General features: G+C 37.0%; 1 long non-coding RNA gene across 1 annotated transcript; it reads left to right on the plus strand.

Moving 5' to 3' along the window:
• The first annotated feature begins 2,970 nt into the window (after positions 1 to 2,970).
• Positions 2,971 to 4,773, plus strand: LOC121950888. Its single transcript, XR_006106358.1, has 3 exons — positions 2,971 to 3,086; positions 4,370 to 4,416; positions 4,553 to 4,773. It is a non-coding gene; the product is annotated as an uncharacterized LOC121950888 (long non-coding RNA).
• The last annotated feature ends 8,239 nt before the right edge of the window (positions 4,774 to 13,012 follow it).

Here is a 13,012-nt window from a genome sequence, read left to right on the forward strand (position 1 = left end):
GCGAGGTTACAGTAAGGGAATGTCTGATAAAATAAACACCGTATTTTGAGAAGTTATCCTATTGTCTTAGCGGCTTTATCCCATGTATTTGAATTTGGATTACACAAAGAATGTGTGCAGGTTTTCACATCAAAATGCCAAAAATTCAAAGAGAAGGCTGTAATTTTTAACATCAGTGTCAAGTTTGGGAGTTCAGCTAAAAATACTCCACCTAAATCTCCCTACATGGCAGCAAATGTGCACCATGCTCTTTTGCCTTTTGGCTTATCAGACATATTCTCTCACCTTTTTTCTCACTCTTTGATCTGCCTTGTAATTGAACTAAAGCCTCCTGCTCCCTCTCTGATTCCCTCCCTCGCTCTCTCTGGTATCGAGCTGTTATATAATTTTACATCAGTACTTATATTTGAGATCAAGGGCTCTACATCATTGCCTCTGTCAGATGACTGAATATGAGATGGGTCAAACTTTAAAAAAAAAGCTCACACAGATACAGTTCTCCCTCAGATTGTGCAGCACAAATGCACAGACTGCCACCCAGTGGGGACAGTGTCTCATTACATGTTAAGGAAACATCATAAGCCAACAATCAACTTTCACTGAATGACTACAGTCTCCGTTAAAGGAACAGTTTACCCCATAATAATAATAATAATAATAATAATAACAAAAACAAAACAACTAAAAACATATACAAACCGTATTTATTCTCTTAACTGTAGTGTATTTATCAGTCTAGATTGTTTTGGTGTAAGTTGCAGAGTGCTGTAGACATGTCTGCCTTCTCCTGAAGGTAATGGAAGTAGATGACTGTAATGCTCAGAGTTCAAAATTTAAAAAAAAAAAACAACAACAAAAACGACCTCAACGGCAATGTCTCTTTCAGGAATCATGACCTGGTTACTCAAGATAATCCACAGACCTTGTTGTGAGCAGTTTCATGTAGAAACTATTTGATAATGAGACTCTTGAGATATGTTGTTGAATTTGTTTAATATATTGTAAAGTAAAACAAACAGTCATACAGACTAAAACTCTTGTGTCTGTCGACCTCTGGTGGTTGAAGTTCCCACCTACGGAAAGACAGACAAACAGAACTGATGTGAGCAGAAAAGGTTTTCCAGGGGTTTTTTTTGTTGAAATGGCACTGAGAAGCTATTATATAAATGTGTATGAAATCTGCTTTACTTGTAATTTCTGTGCTGTAAAGATTTCGGTTTTCCACATGTTAAATGTTTGGTTAGATTTTTATTGAGATGCATGCTCTAACTTGACTTCTATTCATTGAAGACCAACACTAGTTTTGAGTTGTTTGTTTAGAAAAGATTGTGCTCAGTACTGACAAGACATGATTAACTTTTTTTTTTATTATTATTAATTATTGCAGTTACAGTACACCACTGCCATTGATATAAAACAGAGTTCATAGACTTTAAAACTTTTACATTTTGGTTTTAACTCACAACAGTGTTTGTTAGGATGGTCCAGACTGACCCCAAGAGAAACTGGAATATTCAGTCAGGCTCCCGAGCGTCTGTACCATCATGTCAGTGAATGTTGAAATGCTTTATGCAGCAAGTGATAATGAGACTGTTGTCATGGGAGTTAGAGCTACATAACATAGAGGTAGGAGAAATTAAGAAAAAAATGACAAGGGGAGCAAGAAACCTACAACTATGCATTTTAGGAGGGATTCGGTTTCTACTTTCACCAGAAGAGGTCAACGTTATTTTGTCTCATGGATGGTCTTGATACTCTAGGAGAAGATATGCAGTAAATTAAAGACCAAAGCTTGTTCAGCAATTATTCATCGTTTTAGGAATGCTTGGCTCTGTGAAGCAGTGGGGTTTTGGCTTTTAAAGGCATTGTTCCTGGAAAGGCTGGCAGGAATACAACTCAACAGAGACATATTATTATACAAGAACACACTCACATTGTTCAGAATACACATCCAATAACTAAAAGTAAACCTTGGCACCAGTGGAAGAGTGATGGAGGTCTTTATCAGGTGATGATACTAAATCATTCTCAAGTGCCATTTTCAAGCAACTTTTCAGGACATTATTCTGCTCTCAAACCTCAAAACCTCAAATGCTAGCTAAAACATACAGATAAACAGAATTACATGGAAAAAGGCCAATTCCTTTAAAACTGTGGAAGAACAGTTGGGACCTAAATGATGTCCAGTCACACACACAAAGCAGAGTGCACTGCAGGCCTTGCCTTGGGCAAACAGAAGCAGAGGCAGCAGTAGTTTTTCTTTTTTCTTTGACAGGTGTAGATTTCAGGGGAAACAAAAGGGAATGCAAAAGATAAAAATGCGCACATCCATAAAAATGTTGAAAAAGTTACTGGAATGACATTAGAGTGCAAACTTTAAACAGAGGAAGGTCCACACATGTAACCCTTTACAGCTTTTTTTTAAATTGGGATACTCACAAATAAGTGAAGTTTCAAGCTACATGATCTTCTTCAGACTGGAAGAAGAAGTCTGAAGAAGAACATGTAGCTCTAAATGTCACTTATTTGTGAATATTTCAATAAATTAAAAAAAAAAAAAGCTGTAAAGAGTAGCTGAAGTGTGCGGACCCTTGTCTGTTCAAGGGGAAACAAAAGGGAAAACCCCCCTCATGATTTAGAAAGTGAATTTGCAACACAAATGGATGCAGTAAAGGCACAAATTAATGCATAAGATTGCAGGAAATTGGGGCACCTGCTGGGTCAGTGGATAGAGCTAAAAGGCAAAAAAAAACACCTCAAAAAATCTTTTTAAAAAAAAGGAAAAAGAAATGCAGCAAATTAAGTGTTTGATGCTCAACATATTCTCAAGCAGAGGGCCCCAAATCCCAAACCCTTTAATATGTGTCCCCTTCTACCTATGCCCTTGCACACTTCACTCCAGTAGGTGGCAGTAAGGTGAATATCCACCTCCAGACTGCCAATGAAAACAAAGAAGAACAATGTTTTGGGAGTAAATTTAGCAGGAGAAGAATTTTCAAGTAGTCAATATTAGTATTAGATTTCTAAAAGATATATGGTATTACCCTTCTGCAGACACAAACAGACATGTACCACTGCATGTCAAGGTAAGACTTGTTAACTCACATATCCACTCATAAACACAAGTATTTATTTTGCAGTACACACTTGGCATACACGTCTTGTGATGTTTTTTTACACTCTGTAATATTTTGACTTGCTGCAAAAGTTCTCCATAGGCCTACTCCGTGATATACTCTTTCCTTGTAGAATATGTGAATATTTATAAAGCCCCAAAATTGAAGACTTCAAACTACCTGTAAACAAATTTATGTTTACATTTAATTATACTCACCAAAATGCACTGTGAGCACCCCTGAGGTCTAACCCTCATGTCCGTCCATATCCGATGTTTACTATCTTGCAGTCTTCTTCTTCCCTGCCTTTTGCTGGCACATTGCAGCATATCTCGGCATCAATGAGATGTTCACAACTGAGACATTTTGGCAGTTAAAAAATAATAGAGGCTGAGAAGCAGCTGAGGTTGTGCCAGTGTGAAACAATAGAGGAAAGTACATGTTTTGTGGTATTAACACTATGCTTGTGCAGTTTCACAGTATCTCAGTGGTATGTTATATTGAGGATGTATGTAGTGCACACTATGTCCCACCAGAGGAAAGTCTGGTGGAACAGGCAGCTGAGAAACACACGACTGTGAGCGGTGGGGATAATGTTCCAGGACTTTACACAGTAATTAGCCCCACGTACTAATACCATCATACCCCATATGCCCCAGGAAGGAATGAAAAGTAGATAACGCCCAAGCTTAATTATTACCCAACACCAACTCCAGGCAGTGTTAGAAATTACCTTTGCAACATATTTCCTGGTGTAAGATGTTATATTGTTGTACTGGAATTGAAAATTAGAGACAACAACACGGTAGGTGCCCAACACCTATCATCTCCGTTAGGCAAAGGACCAAAAGCAAAACTGGCAAAATGTAGCTTTTTAAAGTTAAGCGCAATAATTAAACAAAGGATGTGACACACTGAAAGGTCTTTTGTCTGAATTAAACAATACTTTAGAAAGTAATTCAACAAAAAGGAAAATATAAATTACTTAATGGAGGGATTACAAGAAAAAATAAAAAGTAAAAAAATGGATTAAGAAATGCATTTAAACGATTTTGCAATAAAAGAGTTTTCATGGGGTTATCAACAAGGTTAAAAAAACTAATCTGAAGAAAGTCAAAACTGTTAAAATGTCATCTAAATAGTTACAAATTAGATAACAGCGAATTCTCTTTATATTTTGTCAAGAGTCCTTTGTTTTTTTCTGCATGCAATATTTGAAATAAACTTTGACATCTATCTATTTGCTTTCAAAGGTGAAACTGAGCCTCTTTCTGAGTTCCTCGAGCATCAGCCTCTGTGGGTAAGCTTCATGCAGTAATGTGTATTGCCGTGTATGAGTGCAGTGGCATATCTTGGTCATTGGGTGGCGCTGTGGCATCACCATATGGCCGATCACAGCAGTAAATCAAGTGTTGTGTGGATGTGTTTTCACTCAGTGCTGGGAAGTGGCTGTGCTCTCACAACAGGCATGACTTCCTCGTGCTGCACACACAAGGAAAAAGAAGCAAAAATATATAATTAACAGAAAAGCTACAGTGTCGACACACACTTCTCCAGCAGCTTGGAACGATTCCTGATGACACTCCAGCTGATATTTGAGCAACCCACTGGGACCTAAGCCATCTTCTGTGACCTGAAACAATCCATAATGACCTCTGACCCACTGACCTTCTCAGTTGTCATGTTGCTCCTGGAGTTCAGCTGGGAGTGGACGGTCTGCTGAACTTGTCACTCTGTCTGTCTTGGAGGACAAAAGAAAAGGACAATCCACTTTGTTACACCTTGAGGTGAACTGCTACAGTGCATCTCATTTAGTTATGCTTCATCACAAGATATTTGAGCAAGGCAGAAGCAAACAGTGGAGCGGACACAGTGACATTTCATAATGTGAAAAGTTACTGAAATTAAAGAACCTGGAATATGATGAGACCCAAGTAAAAGCTGAAATTATGCTTCTTGTGTTCTCTGTGGTATGCAGAGCATTTGGGGTGAATTTCACATCAGCTGCAGGGTCACCTCCCTCCTTTGACCAAAGTATGAGTGTGTTCAAGATTTATGTGGCCTCTATTTGACTCTGTTTACACAGTGAAATGGGAATTTGCTGTCTTCACACCCCACATTTACAGGGGTATAAATGGTATTTTGATGGAAAATTGATATTATTTCTTCGAAACAGTATTAAAGAACATGCAAGGATTAGAGGAGTACTTCACCCACAAAGTTATCATTTGGGTATCAGGTTAGGTTGAATTTGTGAAGAAAACTATTTTTCTCAAATGCCTTCACAGTGAAAGAAGAATCTAAAAACAAAGAAAATTCTTAGTGAAATGGAATAAAAGTGGTGCGTGTTTAACAACAGCAAAGCCATACCAAAACATCTGTTTAAAGACTCTTACACAACTCTTGCAGTATAAATAAAGTCTAATTTATGTCATATGCTCAATACTTTTCAAACACATGTATTTTTGCTAAACCTATTTACTATTTAAAATACTTCCTCACACGAGTAGCACACCTGGGGAAGTGAGAGCATTTAAATTGTGCTCTTGCATTCTACTGAGCAGAGTTCAAATGCACGAGCGTGCCCAGGTGTGCTACTTGTCCAAGTGAGAGACTGTTTATGCAGAAGTGTTATAAATAGAAGGGTTTGAGCGAAAATGCATGTGTTTGTCAAGTACGGAGCATACAGCTGGATAAATTACACTGCAGGGGTTGTTGGAGAGTTTTTAAACAAATGTTTTGATGTAGTTCTGCTGTTTAATACCTCACTTCATTGAAAATTTTCCCTGTTTTGGATTCTTTGTAAAACATGGGGGCGTGCAAGAAAAGGTTATTTTTTTTCCCATGAATTATTGGTAACACAGAGTGAGTAATTTATATGCAAATCATCATTTTGGGGGTTAAGTTTTTCTTTTAGTGAGATCAGTTCAGTGATAATTAAAGAAAGCTTATTTGCGATCTCTTGGGGTGTCAGTTTTATAATACATACATACGAACTGTATATAGTATGTAAAATAGTGTATATTATAGATTGCTGTTTTACTGTATACAAGAAATCTATACTACAATTATGTACTAACTGGAAATAATTAAACAATTGTGCTAACAGGTATCAATCGACCTGCGACTTTGGAATGCTACTAGCAAATAAAGCAGAAAGAAAGCCGAAGATTTAATATTGTTTCGTTATCCACGAAATCGTCAAGCTGTCTCATCACCATCCATGATTTATTTAGATTTCCAGCTTTGAGCAGGTCTCCCATTTCCTCTTTGAATTGCATTGTGGTAGCTTCTTTTATGCCATGTCAGCGACAGACGTTGCCTGAGGCGTTATGTTTTTTGTTTTTTCTGTATGTATGTATGTACATCCCTTTCTTGTGAATGTGATATCTCAAGAATGCCATAACTGAGTTTCCTCAGATTCGGCACAAATGTTCACATGGAATCAATGATGTACCAATAAGATGTTGAAGGTCAAAGTTAAAGGTCACTGGTCCATTTCATGCTAGTGTACACAATATCTCAAGAGGGCCTTGAAGGAGTTTTCTCAAATTTGGCACAAACATCCACTTGGACTCAAGCATGAGTTGATTAGAATTTTGTGGTGGAAGGTCAAAGGTCAAGGTGCCTGTGACCTCACAAAACTTTTGTTATAACTCAAGAATCTGTATGCTAATTATGACAAAAATTTTACACAAATGTCTGAAAGGATAAAATGACAAATTGATGTCTTATATCTTATATGCAAAAGGTCAAAGGTCAACTTCACTGTGGCATAATAATGTTCTCAAAAACACAATTCTGGCCGTCATTTAACGCTGTATATCAGGAACAGAAGGGGAGACATTTGGTTAGATACTAAACTGATGTGCATAAAGCATCCATGTTTTCAGACAGATGTAAATTGCAGCTGCAACTAGTTTGCAGAGGCTTACAATCACAAGGAGGTAATACTAGTTTAATGTGCAAATACTGACATATAGTATGTAAAGTTCGTCTTTTTTTCCAGTGTGAACATGCTACATACTCAACATCTGTGTAGAACTGGCATGTAGTATGGAACTGTTGCGGCAATCTTTGGTAACAGATAAACAACTATACTTCCAAGAAGAACAGTGAGGCAGTTGGGATATCCTCAGAAGGTGTGGAGTCACTTTTGCAATTTCTTCTGTCCAAAAACTGAGCACTTGATGAAGATGCTGTCACTGTGAAAGATTTCAACTTTTTAGGAATGAGAGTGCTGGGGGACTCAGACCCAATGGTCCCTTAAATCTGGTTTCTCATTCCACCTGTCTTGTGCCCCGGGTAAGCTCTATCCTCACACTATACACACACACACACACACACGCACACACACACACACACACACACACACATGCATATTCGACAGGTCATCCATCAAGCCCTCAATGAGCTGAGGATCTGGGGAGTGTGGTCTAAATGAGAAATCATTGACTGGGAAACTGTGTGGTAATGGGGTCTGCTTCTGATTGGATAAGGAGATTGAACCAAGAACGGAGAGATGACGGAGCCACCTGCACTTCTGTGGTGGAGGTGCAGACTAAAAATGAGAGGGCAAAATGAAGAAAAAGACAGACATGGGAAAATGCAGAGAAGGAGCAACAGTGAGAGATAGGACTGAAACTGTTAATTGCTTTTCTCACTTGTGCTCATTGCTTCTAACCACATAACACAAAACACTGATTAACAATTAGTAATGGTCAACAAGTCAATGCTGAGTGATAGTGTGTTTTAAGAGTGTGCATTACGTTGGTAATTACAAATGTAACACACATTCTGTGTGCAGAACAAGGTTTTGACATTTAGGATTTGACATGGGCTTTGTTGCATTTTGTGTGTGCTTGAATGTGTGCATGCCCTGTCATCGAGCCTGCAACAGGCCGATAATGCTCGGAGCATCACCTGGCAGCAATGTTTATTGATCTGATGATGCATGCTGGGAGGAAAGATAGCTTTCAAAGGTCAATGTTAATATCAGAAGGTCAATGTGCTAACTATGCACTATTGTTTGTTTGCAATGTGTGCGTGACTGCGTAACTGTTTTGTAGACGCGTGCCTGTGTTTAATGAGGTCATTATCTAAATAACACATGTCCAAGTGCATTGTTGTCCCACAGCCAAGTATCATTTTACAGTTTCAGTCCTCCATGCAGAGAGCTTATGACATTTACTGATGGCTTGTGCATCTTTTTATGAATCCTTTTGTTCTTTTTCTGCTGTCACAGCCACCATCACACCCTGAACCATTTAAACCATGTCTTTGTTTTTGAATGCATTAAGTGTGAAAACATGCACATTTTACATGTAAATGTAGTATGGAAGAAATGAAGGTGCACCTTTTTAATTTGAATTTAGTGAACTCATGGTGCAGAATAAGATCACAAATTGGAAAACTAAATATGAAATACAAAATCACAACAATGACTTTAAAAACAAAATGCAATCACAAACTCCAACACTTAGCTGGCAGAGCAATTAATAAGAAAAGACAATGCAAAATTGCAAAGCAAAACAAACAGAACTTTAATTAAATTGAATCTGTCTCATAAAACAAATGAATGAATCAATTAGACTTAAAAAGAGGCATCGTGTAGAGGAGCTCCGACTGCAGAACAACCTCTGCTGTTACTAATCTGTGTCCCTGTATTCATAATAGTTTTGACGTATAAAGCATTGAATTGCCAATTACTATGAGCATTCAAAGTGGTGGTTCAACAACCCAACATTTTTGTCAATGAGAACTGTTCATATGGAGGATTGTGGATTGTTTCTGGAAGGCTTGCTGCTGTTGACAATTTTAAGTGTAATTTTCATTGCTGTGCAACCCAATCACCAGAATCAAATGTTGGCATTGTACATTTCTGCAAAACAGGGGTATTTAACATTTGCATGTTATTATGTAAAAGATATATTGAAATGTTTCTTTATATTTCAGCCAAACTGTGTTTAACGTGGTTATGTTAAGGCACAAAACCCCCAAGGTAATGGTCAGAACTATGTCATGTTGATATATATATATATATATATATATATATATATATATATGAAACATGTTCAGAAACATAAAATGCCAACATTTTCTTCTGGCAGCTGTGCTGTGCTGTGAGCACCAGAAACTAAATTCCATTCACCTCCACTGTATTGGGTTAGTGGTGTGGCTGAGCATCCTGGGTTCGCCTAACTCAATAATTAATAAAAAAATAAACGGGACAAAAGATGGTGTGACAGCTTCAACAGCAACCGCTGGCCTTTTTATTTTCTTGGCTCCCAACAGTGGAAGTTCCCTAAAACTTTTCTTTGCCCTTCAGTAACTTAGAGGGCCATCCAATGTGGAAGAGTCTGTCACACTGGCATAAACCTGGTAAAAACTAACTGCATGGCTAGTTAAAAAAGTAAGCCTCTTTCTCTCTCTCTCTCTCTCTGTCTCTGCTTTGGCTCTGATTTGTGATGTAAACTGTTTGCAATAGCCACAAGGCTGCATGTTTTAATGTTTGTCAGTTTAAAGTTATTGTTTAGTAGAGTCAATGATTACTTTTTGATGACTTTTTTTTAAAATTGGGAACATTAGTAAGCTATATTTAAAGAAGTCTTTCCTAAAGCTAAGGTCCTGGTTCTAATGAGTCGCCACTTGGCAAAGTAAAATGTGTAACAATCCTGTGATGTAAGAATTATTTTTTCTTGTCAAATAGGGGAAGAGGATTGGTTTTTGCAGCACTGTTCAGTTAAGGAGCTGTGTGAGGGGTTGTTATATTTCTCCTTTGCTTCTCGTAAACTTGACCTGAAAACGTCCTCAACGCCTGCACATCTCTGCCTGAAGTCTTGCAGAGTTAAACTTAATTGTCTTCATTCTCAATTGTGTGCATGAGGTTAAAATGAATATAAAGTTTGCATCCATGTCTTTTATGAGCATTTTCAATTTGGGCATAAAAAACTGACTGAAAACCCCCTAAAACAACAACAAAAAAACAGATTCAGTAAATAACATACAGTCATAACGTAGCCCACAGGCCACTGCAAGCTCTCTGTTGTGTCTCTGGATGGGTTTTTAACACACTTACTGTATATGCACACAGTGCTGTTACCGACTCTTCAAAGAGAATATGGCTATAATATGAGTTGTTTAAAACTCTCTTTCCATTGTTGGATGTAGTGTGCCCTATGTTTTTATCAAAGACTTTACATCAGTTGTTTTCCTCCATTCCTTCTGAGCGTTGTTACTGCACAGGATGTGCAGCCTCTGGTCACATAATGTTCACAGTAACAGGAACAAATTTTCCTAAATCTCCGGTTATATACAGGTCAAAAGCACTCTGCTATTCTCTTCTCAGAGACATCATATCTTACATCAATGAGACATATTTTAAAAAATCTTAAATAGAAATATTCTAAATTTCATAACAACAAGATGAACACAGATGTATGTACTAACTGTATGTACTTTTTTGTTTTTTGCTATTTAGATTCTTTACTTCTTTCATGAATTTACCTTTTTTTATTTAACTGGTTAGTCTGCTTGCCATATCATTATCGTCTTATCACTTTATGTCTGTAGGGGTTTTTCTTTTTGTTGCTGTGTCTAATTGTACTGCTGAGACTACTATTATATATTTTTTTGTATATTTGTTTTTTTTCCCTTTTCTTTTAGGTATTAGTCTAGCAGTCAGATTATTTTATATATGAAGTTCTCTATACTCTTATATATGTCTGTACTGCTTTTATATAAATTGTCTGTACTTTTATTTTGTGTTTGTACTGTATTTCAATGTGCAGGACCCCAGAAGACTTGGGGGGTCATTTGTGTGCTTCTAATGGGGATCCTTGAATAAACAATGTACACTTGAGGCATGGGTGTGACCATAGACCACATATAAAGATCTTTATAAAAAAAATAAAAAATAAAATAAGATAAGATTAAATACAATAAAAATCTTTATATAGTGTCTATGGCATGGATATATTATAAGGAAGGTATATGGGTGTGACTCATGGATGTATTATAAGGAAGTCTGGATACAGCATGGATGTATTTTAAGGAAGGAGCTGCTCAGTGGCGCATGTGTGACTAGTGCTCTTCTTCTGCAGTGGTATAAAGGCACCTGACTGGGGAACTAGCGCCACCTGTTGCTTACCTCTATAACAAACGCCCAACGTTCTCATAACAGTAGTAAGTGGAAAAGCACATAAATTCCCATTTTATTTCGTTAATTTGTTGAAAATTTGGCTTGAATTTGCGCTTCATTTGAATGAAAACTCAACTACTGGAGAGGAAAAGGAGGAAATGCAGAGGAAAAGCCTCAGTGTGTTTTATGTGTGGAAGTCATGGGGACGTGCTCAGTAATGACAGTTTAAAAATGAACATATCGGACAGACATCTCCAAACGAAGTTTTGTCAGCGTCGGAGGATTTTTTTCCCCCCTGTATTATGTGAGGAGACCTTCAAGAACCTGTTTTTTGACACCGGAAAAGTAAGTCAGTCGTGTGTTTGTTTGTGTAGCATTTGAATTGTTTGTTGCTAGCTAGCTACTTCACTGTGTTAGCCGCGTTTGCTATCTTGCTAGCCGCTGTTGAGTCGAGAGCGTATTCCTAACGTGGATTATATAGCAAAGTGCTTTTATACATCACTGTTTTGATTTTAGCAGTGTCACTTATGTGTGAGTTACGTTTGTATTAATTGTGTAGACTATATGTGTCAGTTTCCATGTTAGACACAAGTCAGAAATTTGGCGTGAGCGTGAGCGTGCCTGTAATATGTGTGTTTGTGACAGGTGACAGTGGTGATTTTTAATGATATTGATAATATCCTCTCTGTAATCTACCAGGCATGGAAAGAGAACATTTTATATAGATTTACATTACATGCACATTTTAAATTCATAATTTGTTTTGGTCTTTATCACCATTAAAAGTTTTTGTATTTCAATCTGTGGTGTGAAATTGTGGAATACTTTAAGTATTAACCTGAAGAAATGTTCAAACATGAACAAATTTAATAGATGAACGAGAATATGATTTTCATGAGGTGCGTGGGCGAAGAAGTTGTTTGACAGTCACCAGGGATTATTGTATGATTTGATTTGTACTGTTTTGTATTGTTTCCTTTGTCTACCTTTCCTCTTTTTCTGTTAAAAAAATGTAGATATGTTTACATATAGTTATATATGGTCTGTATAGTTCATAATTTACATATGGTTATATATAGTTTAAGACATTTCATTTATTTAAAAATGGAAGCAAGTCAATTATTTTTCAATAACTGATGGAGAAGGGGTGGGATTTCATTAGTTTTCACTTCTTCTCACTCCTTTTGACATGTCTGTATGTTAATGAATGTTTACATGTTCATTCTTTGCTTTGATCAAGCAAGATAACTTGCATTTATTGTCATTGAACTCACAATGGCAGGACAATCATACAGTTTGTAGACATGTACTAAGTAGAAACCTAGAGGTGAAATTGATCCATTTACATAAAAAGGCAGTAAACAAGCAAAGTAATGGTTACCAAACACAAAATTATTCCTGCAGGGTAGCAGACGTGTCCACGGCAACAAAGTATAAAGTCAACAGCGAGGGCCGCTGCTCTGTAGAAAATAAAATATATTTATAGTTAGAAACAAACAGTTAACTGCGTTTCATTTGTAATGTTTTATTTTTATTTTTTAACAGCCCATATGATACGAGAAGCAGCTGGCTTCTTGGTATTTTCACATTATCTAATCTGGCCCCCGTTAAAAAAAAAAACTTTGGACACCCCTGATTTAGAGTGATACATTTGCAGAAATTGAATATAATATAAGTGTTTTTATTTAGTGTATAATCACCTGAAAATAAGATTCATGTTTTTCTTACCTTAGAATGAGCTGTTTATATCTACATA

The sequence above is a fragment of the Plectropomus leopardus genome, chromosome 12 (assembly GCF_008729295.1).
Source record: "Plectropomus leopardus isolate mb chromosome 12, YSFRI_Pleo_2.0, whole genome shotgun sequence".
NCBI classification, from domain to species: Eukaryota; Metazoa; Chordata; class Actinopteri; order Perciformes; family Serranidae; genus Plectropomus; species Plectropomus leopardus.